This window comes from Sinocyclocheilus grahami, unplaced genomic scaffold, assembly GCF_001515645.1.
Source record: "Sinocyclocheilus grahami isolate Dianchi unplaced genomic scaffold, SAMN03320097.WGS_v1.1 scaffold566.1, whole genome shotgun sequence".
Taxonomy (NCBI): domain Eukaryota; kingdom Metazoa; phylum Chordata; class Actinopteri; order Cypriniformes; family Cyprinidae; genus Sinocyclocheilus; species Sinocyclocheilus grahami.
In genome coordinates, this window is record NW_015505745.1 from 1,470,753 (window position 1) to 1,489,154 (window position 18,402).

At 40.0% G+C, this 18,402-nt stretch overlaps 1 protein-coding gene across 1 annotated transcript in view; it reads right to left on the reverse strand.

The window, feature by feature from the left end:
• Positions 1–18,402, reverse strand: part of macf1a (microtubule actin crosslinking factor 1a) — a 176,573-nt gene that overhangs the window by 32,928 nt on the left and 125,243 nt on the right. The gene's annotated exons all lie outside the window — the stretch shown is intronic.

Sequence of the window (18,402 nt, forward strand, 5' to 3'; positions counted from 1 at the left end):
CATCCCAAATCTGAGGGGAAATCACCAACTATTACCAACCTAGTTTAAATCTGTTAGCGAGCGAGAAGGTTGGTCTAAATGCCCTTTACACTGAAGCATAACTGACAGCAACACTATATCAGAATTAAATGTTGATGCGATCAGCTAATTCACTGTTAAGAGTTGATTATCCAGACTAATTTAATTTAGGTGCTTTTGTCATTTACAGTTATTTAATTTATTTAAATAAAATGTAAATATTTAAATAGTCAACCAACCCACAGAACACAGTTTAAGAATCACTGCTGTAAAGTATTTTTTGGGCATCAAAAGGGCCCGAGTTACCTTTGCACTGACCACCATAAACAATAAACTTTAAAAAGAAGAAAAAAAAAAATTTTTTTTTTTTTTTACCTTTGTGTCCAAATTAAGGTCATGTTTTACTTGTGAGCTTTCTTCCAAAGAACTTGCTTCACAGGTGCCCTCACAGTCATTGTCATGTGATTCCACACCCTCTTGAGGGCTTGCCTCATTCTCACCCTCATTAAAAAGACCATGTAAAAGGCCTGGCTCTAGTTGCTCCCATTGGTCTCTCTGTTGGTGCACAGGGTCTAAGCCTGATCCATCTGAGTCCCATTCACTATCCCCAGTCATTGATCCAAGTACAAAATCAACACCAGATCGGGTCTCCTCTGACTCAGAGTTCAAATCATGACAGTCTTCACAAGCAGAGCCCCCATCAGACTCAAGCCGCTCAGGGGCTGCCAGGTAAACAAAATTATCGGAGGAGAGAAATGCCCCTTCCTCTGGCTCGGGGCAGCATTTTGGGAGGGGGCTCGGAGGGGTTGATTCCAGTGACGGAGATGAGGGACAATCCTGAGGATACTGAGGTGGCACAGCCACAGCTAAATAAACAAAACTGTCTGTTGCAACAAAAGCATCAGCATCTTTGCTGTCAAGTCCTGCTGTTCTTGAGTCATGTTTAGTGGTCGACAGGGGCAGGGGGGAAGGTGGAGTAGATTCAATACTGATATTAGGAGATTCTAACTGGGGGTATGAAGCTATTGATTTTGGCGTACTTGTGGTTCCCTGAACAGCTTCTGTTACTGCCCACTCATGCGATGATATCTCCTCTTGAACAAATACTTCCATGGAGACTGAAATCTCTTCTTGTTTTTCTGATTTTGAAGAAGCTCCCTCTTGGTCAAAGGTCACTTCCATAGTTACTTGAGCAGGCTCAGAGGAAACTGCATCCTCATGAGAGACAGTCTCATAGTGACTGCTCCTAACTTCCCTTTCTGCCTCATCTTCCAAGACAGAGCACTCTGGGGACTGGTGAATACTGTCCTCGATTTCCACCCCTTCTAAATCAGTCGTAGAGATGCCATGAATCGCATTACATTCAGCATCTGCATTCAAATTCTCTAAGGGGAAAAGTCCATGCTGTAAGTAGATATGAATGTCAGATGTCTCGTCTTGTATCATTACTTCCCCATCCTCTTGCTGTTCATGATCTGATGAAGCGCCACTGCCTAAATCTGAATCACTCTCTGGTTGCTCATAGCTCACAGTTTGAATTGCATCGGATGGCACAGTCCCATCTTGGTGTGAGGTTTGAATGCCACTGGATTCAGAACCAGTTGTATTGTTACTACTGTAAAGCTATTATCAATGATTATGGGATGTCCTTCAAACAGTGAAAAAAGCTTTTAGAATCTTTACTTTTTAAAATACCTTTTCTATATTTTTTAAATGAACATTTAAAATGACAGAATTTTTTTTTAACAAGTAGTAACTTTTATTTTAACTTTTTATTATTTTATTAAGTTATTAGACTTCACAGGGATATTGGTGAGGTGATTTTAAATCAGTGTATCTCAAAATATTTCAGGTCGTAGAGCACTTAAAAAAAGTTGTGGGCCATCTAACATCCCAAATCTGAGGGGAAATCACCAACTATTACCAACCTAGTTTAAATCTGTTAGCGAGCGAGAAGGTTGGTCTAAATGCCCTTTACACTGAAGCATAACTGACAGAAACACTATATCAGAATTAAATGTTGATGCGATCAGCTAATTCACTGTTAAGAGTTGATTATCCAGAGTATGAAGTATAATCATCCTGATCATGATTATTACTCTCACTATTACAGGGAAGACAACTTTGCAGTTGGTCTGGGCTTTGGTCAATATCTTCAACCGAAAAACAGCTTTGTATACTTTCTGTTGAATTTTGATTAATTTGTGTTACACATGGCTCAGTCAGATTTGTGTGCTCTACATGATCTGTGATATCACGTGCTGACATCACAGCACAGTCTTCATCATAAAGCTGTTTGATGTCACATTCATGTTTGGCATCAACTTGATCCATTTTCACCACAAGCAGGTTGTCAAATGTATCTAAGTATTCAGAAGTATGAGAAAGATCCCTCTGCTTGTCTGTGTCCTCTTCTAAACACTGTCTTTCCAGCTCAAGAAAGAGTTCATCTGAACCCGCCTCTGAGCTGGGGCAGGGGGAAGCACTGGGGGCATCTGAGCCTCCAAATCCTACAGGTGGTGTCAAAAGGGGCCAGTGGCCTGAGGATGCAAGTTGTTGTGTCTCCCAGTCCTGTAAATGAGATTCCTCATCTTCTACCTCCCAAGATATACCACTTGTTTCACTGCTCTCCAGTTTCAACACTGCTTGCCAGTTTCTCTCCTCCATCTCCATTCTCTCCTCTTCTTTTTTTTCTTGCTCTCTATCAATCTCATTCTCCTCCTCCAACTCCTCCAAGATTCTGCGTTCATCTTCTTCAAAGCACATTTCTGAGGCGGTCTTCTCTCGGAACCCGCCAGTCAGAGGAAGCCAGCCCAATAAACCATCCTCACCACCTTCTTGACTGATGCAGGGAGACAGGGGCAAACCCCCATAAATAAGTCCCTCTCCTTCTTGCAGGAAAGGTGATGGAGGATCCAACAGGTACAAAGATTCCTCATCACTCTCCTCGCCAAGTACAGGGGGAAGTGGGGGCAGGATAGGAAGAACCCTCCCATGCCCCAGTGACCTTTTATTACCCCTCATACTCCGGGGCCAGGTACGGGCTTTAGTGGGGGGACAAAATACTGGTTTTGGGGGTATTAGCGGAGTGGTGTCTTGGTCGTGATCAAGTAGGGGTGAGTCTCGCTCATTATCAGAGGTTTTAGCTGCAGTAGTATCCCAGTTTTGTGGTGGTTCTTCGGAGACACTTCTAACACACATTGGGGCTTGAGACTGTTTGCTCTGCTCACCTCTCTTTCTCTCAGCCTTAGAGATACTAGGATTAGGTTGTGGAGAGTCTGACTGCGTAAAAGTAGTAGTCTCTGAGGGTGGTTGTTCTTTTGAGGGAGAAGACAAAGCAGTAGCAGGTTTGTGAGAGTGCAGTAGGAGGGGCTGTTTTTGTTTAAGCGAATGAGGAAGATGGGAAGGAATAGGGCTAAGAGTGGGAGTGAAAGACGGAGAGCTGGAGACAGGTGGAGTTTGAGGACCTCCAGATGAGGCAGTGGAGGGTGAGAAAGGTGGTGCCAAAGGTGTCAATGATGTAGAAGGACTAGATGAGGTTAGTAAAGACTGTTCAGGATGGAGAGGAGAGACTGGGATTCCAGCCCCAGACAGACGCTTCTCTCCACTTTCTCCAGGTGAAAGCTCTAAACGTTCTGCAAACTCAGGGTAAGTAGGGGGCATGAAAGCTTTCCAGGAGCGCCGATTTGGATTGTCCTTCTTGTCACCGCCCTGGTGCCGCCTTTTGGTCACAACAGCTGCCCCAACGGCAGCTGAATTTGATGCAGGAATGACCACTGCAGAGCTGACTCCTCCAACAGGTGACATACTCTGAGGGTCACCGGTGAGTTTCAGAGCATCAAAAATAACTCTTTCATCCAGCTTTTTCAGACCTGAATCTGTAGGTCCTCCCCGTGCAATAAATACTCCACCTAATTCGGCTCCCAATGTCCCATTGCTGGAGAGTGTACTCCCCTCACCGCCCCCTGAGCCCAGAGTGCTGCGAGAAGGCTGGCTGAGCTTCGAGCCTTGATCAATCTGCTCATTGATGCGCATAGTGTCGTAAATTGAGCGCTGGGGTACATAGCAGTCCTCAATGTATGCCTCCTCATCATCACCCTTCCCAAGGCACTTGGGGTTCTGCCGCAAACAGTCCGGGCGGCTCAGAGGTTTTCCCATCCCAAACCACAGCGCCCTCAAGGGGCTGAGATGGGATGGTTACTATTCCACAAACAAAGCCTGTTGTGAGTAATAGTGAGGTTCTGAACTACTTCGACAGCTCACCCATGAGTCCTGTAATAAAGACATACATGGTCATGCACTGAATTCTCAGTATACAATGTGTTTCGATGCTTAACATCCAGCATAAATATCTAAGTAAGAAAAGGTATGAGCCCTCGATTCAGAGCTACATGGCGGCATCTGCACGTGCAGTGCTGATATGCATTAGAAAGGTCTCTTTTGCACAGATAAATCTTTGAAGTAACATAATAAATATTAAGAAAAATATACAAAAAGGCTGATAAGTGTCGGAGTCAGACGTGAAAAATCCATAACAGGATAATAACATCCCTTATGAACAATATTCCTTTGTTTCCTTTATGAACCGCTGAGTTCTAAACCCTCAAAACAAGAGCAAAATCCAAAATCCTTTCCTTCCTTAGTGCTGCTTCCTCTTGACTCTCCTTCCCGCTGCCACAACAGGAAAAATCAAAGCGGGGCTTCAGCTAATTTCACCATCTCCAAGAGCAGCAGCCAAAGCTGTATGAGGCTCCTTTTAAGGTGAGAAGTCCACACTCTGTTACACAAAACTGAGTTCAGCAAAGAAAAACTAAAAGTGTCAGTCAGGAGATTTTGTCTCTCATCTCCCTTTTTCTTCTAAGTATATAATGTAATAGTGATAATTCCTTGGAAGTATTTCCAAAAACAAGGCATCTTGGGAAAAAAAACACTGTAAATTTACTTGATAACACTAAAGATATTTAAAGAGACAGTCATAAAAACCGTAACAGACTCACGTTTCTGACAGTCCTACCAGTGCTCTGGCCGTGTATTCTTTATCAATTTCTGCTTCCTCTTTTTAATCCTATAATGAAGCATTAATAGAGCATGTCAGGAAGAGAAGCCATCTGTGTCTGAAATACCTCATCCTCCTGTTTTATCTAGTCCTCTTCAGCAGACGGAGCACGAGGGATTGAAATCAATGAAATCCAACACTCTTTGTGACATGTTCATTTCATATTAAAAGTAAAAAAAAAAAATGTTCTTCGAACATGAAAAAATCTGAATTTCTTTTGGGCAATCCTTTCATCTAGAGCTCGGGGAAAAATCCAAGGGTCCAAAAGGCATCTGTGTCCAGGAGGGTTGAGGATATGGAGATCCAATGAGTCCGGTGCAGCCGGGGAGAGAGTGGAGAGTCAAGGGATTGTATCCAGAAGGCAGAGACCCAGACAGAGCTTCATTCCAAGTGCTGCCTTGCACTTCAGGCACTGTGATTTCCAGACAATCCCTGGACACGCTCCCTCTTCTCTTATTTTCTTCTTTCAGTATTCCAAACACAAGGGCTCAGCTAGGTTCCACGCAAGCTCCTTACTCTTCTTTTCTCCGATTTATTCTTGTGCAGAATTTCTTTCTCGTACACGCTTTTCTCTGCGTCTGTTCTAAAGCCACTACACAGCTGAAATGGTTTGCAGCTGCTAAAAAAATCTCCCAGTTTTCCTCTCTCGTTCACTCCCCCTTTCTCGCACACACACTCTCGGCTCTCTTTTTTTCTCTTGCTCTCTCTCCCTCCTTTCTCTCTCTCTGTTTTTGTTTGAATCCAGCTCCGTTTGTTCCGTTTCCTGCTATGGTATTAAAACACAGGAAGTGGTCCAATCATGCCGGTTTCCCCTTCCAAAAAAACACACGAGACAAGGCTATAGGAGTGAGCCCAAGACAAAGTTAGTGGGAGGAGGGACCATGGAGTCAGTGCGAGTGACCAATCCGGGGATCTGACGTGTTTCTGCAGAATCACTGGATAACGGGTGCAGCTTATCGCGTTCTACGCGCTATAAAAAACATCTTTGCAAACGAAAAATAGTATTGGAGAGGCTACAAAGCGCTCACTAAAAGTTTTCTTCTATCATGTGTACAGTGAGCTTTCAATGAGTCAACTGTGTGACTGATACAGCTCATTTTCATTTTGTATTTGTTATATTCATCACTTTTCTATAATATAAACCTGAATAAGGTGGGATAAACACTCCCAATCAAAAAAAGAGCACATGCCTGAGGCAAAAAACAAACTCAAGATTACAATAGACAGACAGATAGGAAACGTGAGAGTGAAAACTATAACTAAAGTGGGAGTGGTCATGCTGAAAGAGGAGGGAGCCTGTGTGAGGGAATTAAAAAAAATAATGGCTGGCTTTCTTTACCCCCTCAAATAAACTGCCATACGTGGAAGTAAAAATCCCCTGTACCACATTCCCTCTCACTGTTCTGTCCCCTCCCTGCTTTTTCTGATGGGCCCTCTGTAACAGCAAAATAATACCGGAGGACATACAAAAGTCTTGCATTCCCGTCTGCTACTCTTCTGTAACACAATCCTGTCAGGACAGACCATAAGGGGGGGCTGGAGCCTCTGATGAGGGGCTATAGGATAACGCAACATGAAAATAAATGAACATTCCACTTAGAACTGGTCCACCAACCCAGACAACATGAAACGGGAATATAAGGTGTGAGCTTTTAAATTTTTTATGTGCATATTGTGCTACGCACCTCATTGTTTTACTGCAGATCACAATCTGTCTATCCTTCTTTCAAAGTTCACTCTTCTTGGCATTCAAACCCACATGATTTTCTTTAGTGCAACATAAAAGGAGAAATTTTGAATGTTTTTTTCCAGGCTCTTTTTCATGCAATTACATTTCAAAAAGGATGGAAACGCATCAAGGAAAAAGGCCAATGCAACTTGAGTTCTATGTTTTGAACCAAACTGATATATAAATCATTATTCACTGACACATCAGGCATTACTACTTCTGTAATGAACTTTCATTAACATGCCAAAAATGAAATAACCTTTTTTTTTTACTCACACAAAGCAATCATATGACTTTAGAAGATGTGGAATATAGCGCAAAAGTCCCTGCTGAAAGGCTTCAGTAGCCATTCATTGTGATTACATAGAAAAGATTCCTTTGTGCTCCATGGCAGACAGTAAGTCATATTGGTTTGGGATTTCAATAAGGGTCAGTAAATAATGATAGTAAATTTTGAGCTATTTCATTAAGAAGCTCCAGCAGAGAATAAACACTGAACGCATGTCTGCCCATTCTTCCTAGCACTCAGTCCAAGAAGCACAAATGTATACAGAAAAATGCACACACTCATGCATGAAAAGGGGGAGGGGCTGGTTCGTCCTCAGCGATCTAACTGTTGCTCTGAACCACCACACTCCCCGTGGCCTGCATCTCAAGCAAGCTAAATACTCTGTCTTTCTTATAAACTCCAAACGCATCAAGGAAAAAGGCCAATGCAACTTGAGTTCTATGTTTTGAACCAAACTGATATATAAATCATTATTCACTGACACATCAGACATTACTACTTCTGTAATGAACTTTCATTAACATGCCAAAAATGAAATAACCTTTTTTTTTTTACTCACACAAAGCAATCATATGACTTTAGAAGATGTGGAATATAGCGCAAAAGTCCCTGCTGAAAGGCTTCAGTAGCCATTCATTGTGATTACAAGGAAAAGATTCCTTTGTGCTCCATGGCAGACAGTAAGTCATATTGGTTTGGGATTTCAATAAGGGTCAGTAAATAATGATAGTAAATTTTGAGCTATTTCATTAAGAAGTTCCAGCAGAGAATAAACACTGAACGCATGTCTGCCCATTCTTCCTAGCACTCAGTCCAAGAAGCACAAATGTATACAGAAAAATGCACACACTCATGAAAAGGGGGAGGGGCTGGTTCGTCCTCAGCGATCTAACTGTTGCTCTGAACCACCACGCTCCCCGTGGCCTGCATCTCAAGCAAGCTAAATACTCTGTCTTTCTTATAAACTCTTTCCCCCTCTGTGTCAGTTGGGTTGCAGCTGTCATGGCCGCTTCCAACACAAACCTCCCAACAGAAACAAAAGAGGTTTGTTGTCCATTTTGCTGGTGCTTGTGATCTCTCCCTCGACCCACATCAGACTAGATTTCAGTGAGCTGTATTACTTGTCTAATTTAAAACCAGACACATGTGCATCCCAGACACAAATGGAAGATAAACAGTAATACCAAATTCATTTGTACACAAAATAAAATAAAACATGAGACCAAAACAATGATTTTAAACATGTGTAACTCATCCAAACCTTATCTTATCATTACACTTCCTGATACCAACTGAATTCATGACTGCTTGACTGGTGCATCCCCCACTCTACTTTTCCCCATTCTTTCAGTGACTGGTCATTTGGCCGCTTGTCACGCCTGGTTAAAGAGTCTTGACTCAGACAGGAAGAGGGAGGGGTTCAAAGCCCCAAAATCCCCTAAAGAGACTCTGTTGTTGAAACTGAACTGACTGGCATAGGTAAAGTGTTGATATTGCTTTGTGTCTTGTACTAAAACAGCCCCCATTTAAAGACTGGTGGTCACTCAGCAAAACAAGAACGAGGCCCGAGAACATTATTGACTTTAGAGGAGTAATTGTTGCCTCAGCAGAGCACCTGTTGATATTGTTTTTTTTTTTCTTTGTTGCTTGCCCACTCCTACTCTCTCTCCCTGCCTGATTGCACTAAAAGTAAAATGTACTGAAATCCTCATCTGTTTGTTTCGGTTGTTCATCTACTCCCCTTTTCTCTCGTTCCCATTGCCACACTGGTTACTAGGTAGCATGTGTCTCATTTTCTCTATCTCAGCAGTAGATTTATAATTAACCACAAGGCTTTACCTGAATGACTCAATGTGTGCATTGTTCTCTCTCACCACCACTGACTCAAAGACATATGGAGCAGAGACGGGAATACAAACACCTCTCCTAAGAATGAGAGAGGAATTTGATCTTGCCACAAAATTAAAGCAATAAAATAAGTTTTGAACACATTTACAACATTCACCTTTAGTTTCACATTTAGATAATATTTTAATATTATTTAAGGGGTCTTATTATGCCATTAAGTCTTGAATTTGTTTTGGGGGTGTACTAGAACATGCTCTCATGCTTGGTGTTTCAAAAAAACGCATTATTTTTCACATCATTTACATTATTAAAATACCTTTCTCCCCAGCCTGGCATGAACGGCTCGATTAGTTCTGAGTTTGATGAAGGCCAGCCTTTTCGAAAAACGAAATGTGATGTGATTGGTTAGCTGTCCCAGTGTGTTGTGATTGGCGAACAGCTTAGACGGTGTTTCAGTACTGCCCCGCCCCTTGCCAAAGCAGCAAGTTCCGTCTGCTCCGGTATAGTTAAGAATGGCGTCAATATTACCATATCAATTTGAGCCGGATTCAGACCCCGAGAATATTGAACAAGAGGATGGCGCAGAACCTTTGCACGCACGTATATGGCAAGACATATTAGAGTGGTAACTTTAATGTTATTTCTTTTTTTGGCTGAATCACGTTTTAGATACAATGTCAACAACCACTTAAATTATAAGTGCATTTACCATGTACAGATAAGTGCAACGGTAATATGTATTATGTTTATTTTTCTTTAATTCTAGCATTATAACATGAATTGCAGTGAAACCGTTATACAGTTGAATTTAGTTATACCATAGTCTCAAAATTGAAGTGTAAATTCTGCAGATTACATCATTGTCCAGTATTGTACTGTAAGCAATTTATGAAAAAAAACAGTGTTTCTTCGACATCGTGAAAACTTGATGCTAAAGCAGCTATTCTTCTTATTCGTTTTCTCTGATGCACTAACTCTGCAGCAGCACTTCTTCGTCGTCGTCGTCTTGTCTGATGCACTCAACCAAGCGTTCTAACCACGACTTCGCCCCTCCCCAGCCCCCAACCATTCGAATTTCCGTAGGCGGGAATTATTTTAATGATATTCTAATGGGCCGCTTTGTGATATTACAATTAGTGGTCGACTGACATATCACCAAGGTCGATATATCGGCCAATATTTGGCATTTTTCAAATATCGGCAGATAAGTTTTTCTGCCTGGCCGATGTGTTCGAGGCGGGACTTTTATTTTGACGGCGCTGAGAACGGCAGCGCCAGAGCACACAGTGCTCACATTCTCCCTCTTCATTGTTTGTTGTCGTCATTTAACAGTTCTGCCCAATACAGATAGAAGTCTGTCTAATAATCAGATAGAACTATTGAACAAAATAAATTAAAAGGTATACTGATAAAGTATAATGATTGCTTTAATATTATTAGTAACAGAAAGGCAGACATAATACTTTCTCATTTGCCGTAAGCATTCAGCAAATACGCATATCATTTAAACAAACCTTTAAATGACTAATGAACATTTAATTTCACAAACCTTGCAGACTTAGTCGATTCCAGCTGTGAGATCTTGTGAAGTGTGCATTTGTATATTGCCTGATCGCATTATGCATTTGCACACTATCATATTCATGTCATTTTTACTGCGTGCTGCATGTAAAATGAGTGTTACCTTGGCTTTAGTTGAAAAAATATGATTCCCAAAGCACACAAACTTCCCAGATTACCGAGTGCCCTGTTGGTTACAGTGTTTACTTTCTTTTTGTTTATATATTTTAAAATATTTCTTTATTTGTGAAAAATACTGTAATAGAATTATAGAATCAGGAAGTTGTCATCTAAAGTATAAGTATAATAAATATATTTATTTTACACATTTATTTTTAATATAATTAATTTTCAATTATTTCAAGTTTCTCAAACATGAACTAAAATAAATAATTATAGTTAAAATAAAAAATATACTTGTATATATCGGCTTTATATCGGCCACCCTGCTCTCTAAGATATCGGCATCGGCAGTCAAAAAAACAATGTCGGTCGACCACTAATCACAATACCCCAGAAAACAACGCTGTAGTCCAAACAAGCCATTCGTTGTAGTTCTTGAAAAGAGATTAAAAAAAAAAAAAAAATCTCCCTTTGGAGTGGACTTTGAGATTTGTAACTTTCTAGATATTTTTTATGCCCAAACACACACTGCACACTGACTAAAATTCAAAAAGTGAAAAAGCATAATAGGACCCCTTTAAAATTATTTGCTATTCTGTAAATTTTTTTTATAAAATGTAAAATTAAATAAAACAATTAAATAAAAGTCAGTAACCTCTTGTTCCCACACCCAGTCATCATTAGACTGATAATTATCTTGGTAATAATTTTCAAATGTCAGTGGGGTCACCCGATTTACATTAAAGGGTTAGTTCACTCAAAAATGAAAATTCTGTCATTAATTACTCACCCTCGTGTTGTTCGAAACCCGTAAGACCTTCGTTCAACTTCTCCACATTTTCGTCTCTACTGCGTCACTTGTGGACACGCGTTCACAACAGTACCAACAGCAACAACAGCTGACCCAGATCCGGCGTGATGATATCATTCATGTCGCCACACGCTCGCTTCATGATACTGTCGTGAACGCGCGTCCACAAGTGACGCAGTAGAGACGAAAATGTGGAATAATGTTTTTATTTTTGTTTTCTTTGCGCAAAAAAGTATTCTCGTAGCTTCGTAACTTTACAGTTGAACCACTGATGTCACACGGACTACTTTGTCGATCATCTTGGTACTTTTCTGGACCTTGAACGCGGTCGTTACCTTGCTGTCTATGGGAGGGTCAGAGAGCCCTCAGATTTCATCAAAAATATCTTAAATTGTGTTCCGAAGATGAACGAAGGTCTTACAGGTTTCGAACAACACGAGGGTGAATAATTAATTACATAATATTCATTTTTGGGTGAACTAACCCTTTAAGTTCCTACTTATTTCTGTTGGTGAGCTAATTGAGAATAACTGGAAGGGAAAGTGGGCTATTCTATGGAATGCCACAGTAATGCACAACAGCTGAAACAATACCAGGCAATGGGAACAGCTAAAGAGAGCATGACAAAACACACGCATGTGCACATACACTTGAATGCCAGTGTGTGATGTATAGAACAGGGTCAATTTAGAGAAACAAGTCATCAGATTAGTCTAATCATGTTATCCTAAATTAATCAAACCTTTAGTGCAAAAAAGAAACTGAAAAAGAGCAGGCTGACAGAAACATTAAATTTACAGAACTTTCACTCTGAGGTTGAAGATGTTCCACAGAAACATAAATAATACTAGAATGACATCAGAGATCACGGAGATGGCACAAAAAGCTGTATGAGGCTACAAAAGACATATCATCATCATCACAATCATAGACTGTAGCAAAGATTGGAATACTATTATCTAACTAGACCCAACTGAAAGTTCGATAGGATCTCTGGGTCAACAGGATATCCATAATGTGTGTAAGTATACATCATGGTAAGATTTGTTGGTAACACTTTACTTGAAGGGGTGTGCATAAGACTGACATGACACCTTCATAATCATGACATGTGGAGGTTGTATGCATGTTTATGACAACTGTAATGAAGTGTCATTCGCTCAGTTATGTCATTTTTAATGCAAATATGACATTATTTGACCTAACCCTAACCTAACCCTACCCCTACCCTTACCCCTAACCACAGCCCATAACAAAGACATCTCAAACAATGTCATCTTTGCATAAATTACATAACTGAGCGAATGACACTTAATGACAGTTGTCATAAACATGCATAAAAACCCCTTCATATTCATGACGTGTCATGTCATGATTATGAAGGTGTCATGTCAGTCTTATGCACACCCCTTCAAGTAAAGTGTTACCGATTTGTTGCACTTAAAGGGGTCATGAACTGCATTTTTTTCTTGAGGTGCACTTATAATGTCACTATGATTTTTACATCAAAAATTTTCATCATTTTGTAATATAAGGGCATTTTCTACCCTGATTTTAGCCCTCTGATTTGAGCGCTCTGTGGAAGGGGCGTGTCTGCTCTGAGACTTCAATGGAAACAACCACAGCTATGATTGGCTGAAATACAAAGTAAGTAGCCTATTACACGTGGAGCTGTCTCGAAAACTTTTACTATATTTTTACTATTACAGCTGCTGAGATTAACTAATCGTGAAAAGTGTTGATTACAGCATTATATTTAGATCTACTCCCATCGCATGAAAGGTTCACTGTAGCCGATGACAGACTGTTGACTCACGAATGCTTTCATCACAACTAACAGTATAAACATTATGTAAATAAGAGATTCATTGTGCAGTGTAGACTGCGTAATTGATAATAAACTCGCGCTGTGTGATTGAAAGCTCCAGCAATTATAAAGGGAGTGTTTTTTGATCGCTTTCTGTATATAATTTAATCACAATTTAAATAACAGATTATTTTCACGCTACTCAGAGAAACAATGTGTAGTTGACTGTTTAGTCACTGGCTTGATTTACCGACGCTTAAACATTAGAAGGAACACTTACATGTTGCGGTATTACTGTCGGATCTTTTTGTACAGTCTATGGTCGGATCCGTACCTTACAGAAAAAGTCTATTTGCAAAGTCTGCACCGAAAATGCGACTGATTTACCAAAAAATTCACAGTGAAATGTACTGAACAAACAAATAATGCTCTACTTAGACATCCTCATAGCTGAAAATAAATAAGCACTTTCCAAGCATTAGGATCCACTGTGGAAGGTGATGATATTTTTTAGTCCAGTGCTCCTGTATTGCTTTTCTCTCCTTCTCATCTCACTAATGCTCCAGTGGGCAGGGCCAAAGACACGATGATGTAGAAGTAGGCACTGATCTGATTTTGCAGAGGTGGGCTTTCGTTGCACTTTTACGTCATAATGTGACATAATGAGAGTCGTTTTCTGATCTTGGCCGCATTCATGACGTGTCATGTCATGATTATGAAGGTGTCATGTCAGTCTTATGCACACCCCTTCAAGTAAAGTGTTACCGATTTGTTGCACTTAAAGGGGTCATGAACTGCATTTTTTTCTTGAGGTGCACTTATAATGTCACTATGATTTTTACATCAAAAATTTTCATCATTTTGTAATATAAGGGCATTTTCTACCCTGATTTTAGCCCTCTGATTTGAGCGCTCTGTGGAAGGGGCGTGTCTGCTCTGAGACTTCAATGGAAACAACCACAGCTATGATTGGCTGAAATACAAAGTAAGTAGCCTATTACACGTGGAGCTGTCTCGAAAACTTTTACTATATTTTTACTATTACAGCTGCTGAGATTAACTAATCGTGAAAAGTGTTGATTACAGCATTATATTTAGATCTACTCCCATCGCATGAAAGGTTCACTGTAGCCGATGACAGACTGTTGACTCACGAATGCTTTCATCACAACTAACAGTATAAACATTATGTAAATAAGAGATTCATTGTGCAGTGTAGACTGCGTAATTGATAATAAACTCGCGCTGTGTGATTGAAAGCTCCAGCAATTATAAAGGGAGTGTTTTTTGATCGCTTTCTGTATATAATTTAATCACAATTTAAATAACAGATTATTTTCACGCTACTCAGAGAAACAATGTGTAGTTGACTGTTTAGTCACTGGCTTGATTTACCGACGCTTAAACATTAGAAGGAACACTTACATGTTGCGGTATTACTGTCGGATCTTTTTGTACAGTCTATGGTCGGATCCGTACCTTACAGAAAAAGTCTATTTGCAAAGTCTGCACCGAAAATGCGACTGATTTACCAAAAAATTCACAGTGAAATGTACTGAACAAACAAATAATGCTCTACTTAGACATCCTCATAGCTGAAAATAAATAAGCACTTTCCAAGCATTAGGATCCACTGTGGAAGGTGATGATATTTTTTAGTCCAGTGCTCCTGTATTGCTTTTCTCTCCTTCTCATCTCACTAATGCTCCAGTGGGCAGGGCCAAAGACACGATGATGTAGAAGTAGGCACTGATCTGATTTTGCAGAGGTGGGCTTTCGTTGCACTTTTACGTCATAATGTGACATAATGAGAGTCGTTTTCTGATCTTGGCCGCAATAAAAGGAAGTTTTGAGCTCTGAAAATTACAGGATAATTTTATAGTACAATGACCTCTTACATGTCACAAAAGATCAAGGGAAATTTGATTTCACAATTCATGACCCATTTAATGTAAATTATTACTTTTTATGCTTTTCATTTTTATTTGGGAGTTTTTTTTCATGAGATTAACCATGTTAATATTCAGTACATGTTAATATTGCATTACCTTACTGCAATGGTGGTAAATGAATACTTCCAGAAAAATAATCAGTGCTAATCTGTTTCATGTGACTGTGAGGCCACAAGATTGATGATGTTAGAGGGAAACCCCTAAGGTTTGGGTGGGGGTAGGGCAGGTCATGACATGACATAGTCTCTGCAGATGTTATTGTGGAGGAAAAGATATGTGATCACAAACTACGTAAAAAGGGGTCAATAAAAATGGAAAGAGTAAAGGGAGTGAAGATATAAGCGAGGGTGACATGATATAAGTCATGATATAAGTGAGGGTGAGGACAGCATGGACAACCTGATGTGATTTAGAAGCCATTCCCTCATCCCAACAGCCCTGCAAAGGAATTCCCAGTTGGACAGGGGGTCCTCGTTTTACTCCAGTCTAGCACTTTATCCCGCACCGCCGGCTCAAGCCTCAGCTGCTCTGGGACCGGGCGACATGGGAGCGCACAAGGGTACATAAGGGACAGGAATTTTAGGGAGAGGGGGCAATCACACCCTGCTTATGAGAATGTGTGTGTGAGTGAGTGGAGGGGAGACAGCTGGGATGCCGGGCGCTCCACACGGACTGGAATTAGAAACATTCTCACACATGGACCTGCGGGCACACTCCCACAACATACAAACACACCTTCTGTGTCTACATCTCATCCTACAGCAAACGTCAACCTGCTGCTAAATATGAGAACATATCCAGACAGGAAGCACCAGACGACACCGGCAAGACATTTCACATTCAAGTCACAAGTGTGACAAGTTTCCCTGTTTCTCTCCAGCCGATTTCCACGACATCTCAATACGCTCATTGTTGAAAAGCTAAACAATGATACTGACTAATCTGACACCTTCTCTTAATACCCCATGCCACCCGCAGCTGCCCCGACGGAGCTTACACAACAAAAAAACCTCTCAGACACACACACGGGATCACCCTCCCCTCTCCGCCCCTTTGAGCAATGACATCATTTGGATTTGGTGTCTTTGAAATGGAGTCTGGCTTGCGTGGGGCGAGGCGAAAATGAGAGCAGACTATTTTGTGGCAGACAAACGGGCTGCACTAAAATTTATCCTACAATGTTTCATTACAAAGTGGTAGATGAAAGGATAGAAATGGGGCAGAGAGGATGGAAAAACGACAAATGCTGGCAGCCAGCTTGGATGAATACCAAAGATGTCTTTCTGAACACATTTTATTCGTTTTTCTCTCTTCTTCCCCTTTGTAATAAATGAGATCCCATTCCACAGCTTCCTAAAAATAACCTATAGAATGCAAATACATACAGTGGGGTTCAAAAGTCCACTTGTGAAAATGTATTTTTCAAATGTAATAATTTTTTTCCTGTTACAAATGATATTCATGCAGCTTAACTTTAATATAAGCATAAGCATTTAAGTGAAACATTTACATTTTATGAATGTCTCAGAATTTCTTTAATGAAACTATATAAAATTAATATTTATATATTTTTAAATATTTTAAATAATGTTTTAAAACATTTAAGACATTTATATTTATTTGTATAAAAAAATAATACAAGTTATAAAAAATATTTGACATTGTTTTGCTTTTAGTGTTATAGCTCACACTGCATCTTGTGTATTGTCTTCATGAGTTAGAGATATGTGGTTGTCTTTATTTCAAGGCCTTCAAAGTCACAAGAACAATGTTAAGAAGAAGTAATTTTCCATTGCCTTTGTTTGCAATACCAATTGCTGTGCATGTCACACAAAGTCAGAATGAGCATTTATAAAGACACAACCAAGCATCTGCTCATCATTATTTTTAAAGCGATATTTCCCAATGGAAATAGAAATCTACTATACTAAGAAATAGACTGGGAAAGTTTATCCTATCCCATCTTTTAAAGCCTATTGTACTATATATGCTTATATTTTTGTCCTGGTTTGACTTAATACTTAAACCCTACTTAACCCCTGTATTGATTAGACATCCACATGAGCTGAGTGAAGGTATGAGACAAGCAAGTGGGTAGACAGGGAGTAGAACAGCAGAAATACTCAAAAATGGAAAAAAGCATGATGAAGAGACAAAATAATTTCTCAAGACTTCCTCAGTCATCCAAGTTTCTACAAAGTAATACATGAAGACAAATCAAGGACACTTCATTAAAAATAAAATATTTAACTAATGACAGACCAATATACACCGCCCACAATCCATAATAATTCAGGTATGCATAATTCATATCTGAGCACTGATCAATAACTCTGCCTGCTTGGCTGATTAAAACTGATGCCTTACCAATCACTACAATACAATTCAAAAGTTTGGGGTCAGAAAGATTTTTTTTATGTTCAAAAATGCTGAATTTATTAGATCAATATAACGTAAAAGCATTAATATTGTGAAATATATTTAAAAAATGTCAGGTATGTGTCATGTATATCCTGTATTTTCAGCATCTTATGCTCCCATATTGACGCTATGGACTGACACAGATTAGTTGTGCGGTCAGATTTAGCTCAGTGTCCATCACACTGCTGACATCTTTAATAAGCTTTCTGTGTTGGCACTCAGTGGGATGCAGTACTATTAAAAAAAACCTGCAATTGAAGATTTTCCTCGCAGGAAATTACAACATCTCTAAAGAACGCAAATCACAGTGTCAAATTTCACCCTTCCAAATTCCAAGAACTTTGAAAGTACTAAATGTTTATTGCTATTTAAAATCTTGAAATGTTACTAAAAGTTCACTGGACTACCTCAATACCACTCAAAGTCTTTTAAACTAGTCATACTGTTGTTGCTGAGCAATCAAACATGGCGGAGGAAGGAATGATTCAGTCTCAGCAAGGCATATTTTGTACAGCACTGATTCATTCTCCTGCTCCTGGAGGTCTCGGACGCCCCCAACATCTGTAATTTCCTTAGTTCTACTCCTTCCCACTTCCACCTACACCTCTTCACTCTCACACTCTCCTTTCTTTCGCCACCCTCAAGAGGCATGAGTAAGTGAGATACAGACATTTCATCAGACGGTCAGGGGAGGAAAGGTGAACTCAAGCTGCCCACTCTGAGGATTTAAGAGCTCACATGTCTCTCCTTATTCTCTTGCCACCATCACAGAGAACATGATGAGAAGA